The sequence below is a fragment of the Delphinus delphis genome, chromosome 7 (genome assembly GCF_949987515.2).
Source record: "Delphinus delphis chromosome 7, mDelDel1.2, whole genome shotgun sequence".
Taxonomy (NCBI): domain Eukaryota; kingdom Metazoa; phylum Chordata; class Mammalia; order Artiodactyla; family Delphinidae; genus Delphinus; species Delphinus delphis.
Window position 1 is genome coordinate 40,245,867 of NC_082689.1, and position 5,948 is coordinate 40,251,814.

The 5,948-nt window shown below is 33.1% G+C and overlaps 1 pseudogene; it reads right to left on the minus strand.

Annotated features, from left to right (window-relative positions):
• Window positions 1-3,614: 3,614 nt before the first annotated feature.
• LOC132427854 (zinc finger protein 148 pseudogene) lies at window positions 3,615-4,747 on the minus strand (annotated as a pseudogene).
• Between the last annotated feature and the right edge of the window lie 1,201 nt (window positions 4,748-5,948).

The window sequence follows — 5,948 nt, forward strand, 5'->3', positions numbered from 1 at the left end:
GATACCAAATAAGTGATTTCAAAAGGTGAAGTATCTCAAAGCATAAAAATGTAGTATTCAAATATTTTCTGAGTAGGTGAAATGGAAAAATATAAACTCTTACAATCCTTTGCCAAGGGATCCAATTAATCTTTCAGTAAGAGAAGAAGGTAAATTGTCAGCTGGAATTTTTATTGCCTTGAACATTTTTCCTTAAATTACATGGAATAACTACAGATAACTGGATAACTGGAATACTATCGCTTCTCCTTTCCCAGATGTTTAAAATTTGAAAATATGGAATTAAAGTTCCTTAGCTTATAAATGAGTTTTTGAGCCAACCAAATCTTAAAACAAGGATTTCAGACCATTTCGTATGCTTCAAGAGCTCACACAGAATATCCCTACAGTACTTTGCAACAGGAAGACAGAATTTCTAGTGTCAGGAATGACAGAATGCTGTTTGGACTGGGAAACCCTGTGGATCATTTCATTTTCATTTGGTAGTGAAGCAGAAAAATCAACATGTTGTGTGTCAGAGTAGAATGAGAAGTACTCCTTGGCAGTTTGATTTTTAGCCGATGGTGAGGGGGGAAATATTGAAAGCAGGCTGTCAAGGTATAACTTCACATAGGTAAGTCTGGTTTAAACTAGGCAGGTAGTCTGCATTTTAATATTACCAGAAATAGAAAGGGCCCTTTAGCTTGAACCAAATGCTGTAGGGAATTATAGTTCCTATGAAATCTGCTGCTCTGATGATTGATAGTCAAATCTGAAAATGAAATGTCTTAACGTCTTCCTTTTCAACATTTCTACCTTGCTTGAACTTTATAAATATAGAAAAAGGAAACAGGTGAAGGGAAAAGAATAGCCATGTTGGAATTTCACCCTGAAGTAGAGAAGAACTTTTCAATTAAAAAGATAATCTAATAGTAATACACCAACTTTAAACTTTAATAGGTTGACACGTTTTTGATCTATGAATAGTGTTTTTCATTTATGTTTTACTAAATGGGAGGATAATCAGGACAATTTACATAGATTTTTTCAATGATAAATTCAAACAGCTTATCATTTGTACTGTTTTTTATTTTTTATTTATATTTTTGCAGATTGGAATTGTTCATTAAAAAATGATTCATGCTAATTGTAAATAAAATAATTCACAGTGGAAAATGTTATAAAGGTAAATAAAAGTATTTATCCATCATTGCCGCAAATCCCACTCCCCAGCACTAACCACAATAAGTATTTGGTGTGTATACTTTAATGAACAAACATTAAATACATACAAACATGTGTACGTATACACATAAGCAGAAAATCAGACTTTGTGTTGGCAAAAATAGTATCAGTCTTTACAGACTGTTATGTGAATTGCTATTTAAGACTTAAAAGTGCATTCTGTGCTAACATGTGAAACTACATAATTGTATTGGAGAGTATTCCATTAATTAAACAATAATTTTTAAATATCTTTACATATTTTTTACAACTTTTCTAGGGTAGGGGAACTATTGTAAATAATGCTATAACGAACATGATGGTTGCTTACCTTTTACATAAGATAAATCTCTAGCATTGGAATTGTTGAAACAAAAGGCAGCATACTTAAATATTTATAGATAGTGCAAAATTAACTTACAAAGCAATTGGGCTAGATTACTTTCTCACCAATATTTTTGTCAAATTCTCATGGTATTGATTGCTGTCTCTAAGCATTGTAGTTTTATAGGTTAATGTTTTTGTTGTTATATTAATTTGATTTTATTTAATTATTAATGATAGTAACATTCTTTCACATGTTTTCATTTTTTCTTTGTATATTGTTCATAATCTTTGCCTACTTTTTTTTTGAAATGGTCATTTTCTTATTTAGTTAAGATGCATGTGTGAAAAAACACTTTTTTCTTTATATGTTGAATAGTGAACTATTCTTTATAAAAGAGATTATTAATATCTTTATAGTGTATCATTTGTCAGTTAACTTTGATCACAGTATATTTTGCAATACAGACATCTCTGCCATACACAAATCCATCATTGTGTTCTATTTTGACTTTTTGGTTTTTCTGTTATACTTAAAAGTCGTCTCCATTCTTACTTTATTTAAATGACTTTTAAAGAAGATACCTGTCATCTTTCAGATACCCCAAAATGAAGTCCTTTTCAGAATTCTATGTTCCACAGATGTATTTATTTTTGTACCATAACTATATATAATCCTTATATCCATAGCCTTGTGTGTGTGTGTGTGTGTGTACATATATTCAGACATATATATGTCTGTATATGCATAATAGGTATGGATAGCCACTTCCCATTTTTTTCTTATTAAAAAAAATTTAGCTATTTTTGTACATTTATATTTCTGGTTATAATTAGTTAGTTAATTTCTGCCCAAAGTTGCACTATCTTGAATTTATCAAGTAATTTTATATCAGTCAGTATATTCACAGTATTCAGTATATTCATATAAAAATGACGTACAAAATCATTTTATGGATATTTATACATTACTGCTAAATTTTGTAGTTATTTTTAGTAAATATTTTTGACCTTTTGGTAAGGTTACTATTATTGTATAATAATTTTATTTCTGTGTGCTTATTCTAGAAATTGTCAGTTGATTCATAAAGATTTTCTAATTAGATAACATACTCTCTTTAAATAATCAATGTGTTTCTTTTTTCCCAAAATATATGTATATTTTTTTCCTTTAATCCATTGGCTACAATCCTTAACATAATGTTAAAAAATAATGATTATTGCATATATCCTTCCTCATTCCTGACTTCAAAGGAAGTTCTTCCAGTACGTTAAAATGAATCCTGTGGATTTCTGGTAGATACATTTTATCATGTTAAAGAAGTTTTTTTTTCTTGGCTAGAACTAAAGTCTCTAAGTTCACACCATACTCAGCTACTTATGTGTATGAGACTTTGGGCAAGTTATCTAAATTTCTTGTGCCTCAATTTCCTCTTCTGTAGATGGAATAGCAATTGTATTTATTACACCAGATTGTGGTGAGATTAATTGAATCAATAAATGTAAAGTTAGAACATTACCTGCTTCACAGTACTCAATATATTTTTTTTTTCTTAGACTATCAGATTTTTATTACTTTTTTCTCAAAAAAAAAACATGTCAATATAATGCAAAATGAAAATCAATGGTCTATGGCATATCATTCTTTTTAAAAGGTGGTTTCCTTTTTTCCCCCATAAGACACACTAATTTATTGAAGCCATAATCTCTTGACATTTTAACTTTTAAGTTCACTCTGTCTATAAAGTATACTCAGATTCCCTGCTGACATGCCATGACTATGCTGAAAAACTTAGCAACAGTATGAGTAAATTTCACACAATTACTAATCTCCTAAGAATGTACAGTGTTATCAGTTAGGAAACAATTGAGCGAAAGTCTTTTTTTTTTTCCTTTTAAGTTTGGTGTAGGTGGAATAACAAGTTTCTGATCTAAAACAAATAATGCATTGCTTCTATAAAGGTGACAACATGTAAGGCAGTTCAAAGAATGCTGACTAACCAAACAAAATGCAGTTATTGGATTATCTTGCTATTCATATCAGCTTACCTTGTTTTAACACATTGCTCTTAAATCCATACAGCACTTCATTTTACAGAGTAACCCCACTCTTGATTAATCTGTTCTAAAGTGCCAGTATTATTTACACATTTTTTTAAGCCAAAAGTCTGGCCAGTTGTGGCATCAGGTGAGGATGTCATCCACATTTACCAAGGAATATTCTGGAAGTTCAGCACTTGTCCCTGGTCCCCGAAGGTTCACCTGTCCATTGGCAGTGCTAAACTGAGGAGCATTCCAGCTCTGGATCCATGATATGGAGCACGGAAAAGAGCTCATTTGGTAAGCTTGGTGGACAGGCTGAGCCTCAGCTTTCTTCTGAGAAGTCACTTGATCCAAAAAGTCCTGTGTTGATGTGGCAGAAGCATGGTTTGTCTCATCACCTGTAAACAGTATTCACACTGGTAAGGTTTTTCTCCACTATGAGTTCTCTCATGCCTTTCCATATAATATTTTTGAATGAATCTCATCCCACATTCATCACATTGAAATGGTTTTTCACCTATATGAATGAAGACATATCTCTGTAAGTGATAGTTGATTCTAAAGGCAGCATTGCAGTGCTCACAAACATGAGATTTAGGGGGTTTCCAACCAAGTGATCCATCTTCATTTATTGTAAGGATTTTTGCAGGAGAACATTGTTTCCATTTCTTCTTTTTCTGTAAGTCCTGGCTCTCTGATTTGTTTTTTGTCTCTCATCAGTTGCTCAGATACATCAGTAAAAGTAATTTCCTGCTTTACACTTATAGGGACATTAAGTGTATACTGTACACCTTGAGGAAGTCTTTCATGTGTTTCGATCTGCTCTTCATCATTTTTCACTGTCTCCTCATGGACCATGAGTTCATCATGTGATATCATATCCTGTTGTCTCATTTCACTTTCTTGTTAACACTTCATCTGCAGCAAGCATCTCCTGTTGAGGCATACTCCAATCTTGAAGCACTGACTCCTGCAGCTCTCCAGACATGGTAGACTGGCCAGACACTCCACCCATTACAACCATTGCCCTGGAAGACTGCATTTCAACTATGCTGCCACATTTAAATAATCCTTCCAGTTTGTCGTCAATGTTCATGCTTAAGTATAACTGCCTGAGACTAATGTAAAAATGAAGACTTCAAGGAAGGGAATGCTGTAGAGTTGAAAAAGAAATCATGGTTGAGTTTCTACCTTTCATAGGCTTCAGAGACCCTCCATACCACCTCAGTCACATATGCCATCCAGTTCTTCTACAAAATAGGTCAGGCAAATGCCCATCCTGCCAGATCACTTGGCCGAATTTCCAAGCTGTTGATTCCTCCCTCTATCTGCTGGTGGGTGCCGAGGTCACCGACTGCAGGAGGTGGCAGCTTCAACCTTTCTAGGGGCCTTAAGAGGAGGGGAAGGGGGGAGGGGGGAGAACTTTTGCTGAGGTAGCTTCATCAACAGCTCCCACCCCTGCGCCCTTCTCCTCTTCTTCCCCGTTAATATATGTTAGTCATTTGTTTATCAAGTATTTTCCTTCATCTACCAATAAAATTACAAGTTGTTTTTGTTTCTTTAATTCATTAGTGTAATGCAGTACATTAGATGATACCTTAAAACTCAATAATCCACATGTTCTTGGGGTAATATGCCCTAGGAATTAATTAACTATTATTGTAATTTGAACTGATTTACTAGTATTTTTAAGGTTTTTTACATCAATATTCACAAATGAGAAAATACATAACCTTCTCTTTTTTATATATCATTTTAAAGTTTATATATTACTGTAATGCTTTCTTAGTAGATTAAGGAAGTTATGGATTTTACTTTTAAAATTAAAAACAATAATAAAAACTTTGCACTTGAACTAAAGAAAAAGTTGGGAACCAGGACGCAAGTTCAGGTTGGTCTCATGAAAGCCCATGATCTAACAACTAAATATGAATAACACAAATAATGAAAGTGTGAAATGAAATATTGGAAATACTGTAAGACAGCGTGAAAGGAGATAGTAACTAGACTTTAGACTACTTGAGCTTAAGTATTCTTTTTACTCATGTTTGTGACTCCGAGAAGTAACACTCACTAGGCACATAGCAAGAATTTCATCGATGTTGTAGGTGGAAGTAATGATTAGACAGTTGGGTCAATAATTTAAAAAGGGATGTGTACCTTGGGTGTCAGGAAAGACTTCATGAAAGCAGATAGCACTTGATGTGGACCTAGTCAAGAAAATAATATTTTTGATACTTTACCATTGCTGAGTAGGAATTACTCATAGTAGAGAGAAAAGAATGTGTGAATGAATGGAGGCTGTATCCTCTAAGGGTATTCAGAGAATAAGTAGTAATCTAGATTGTTTGATGTTTAGAATACCAGTGCAGTAGAAG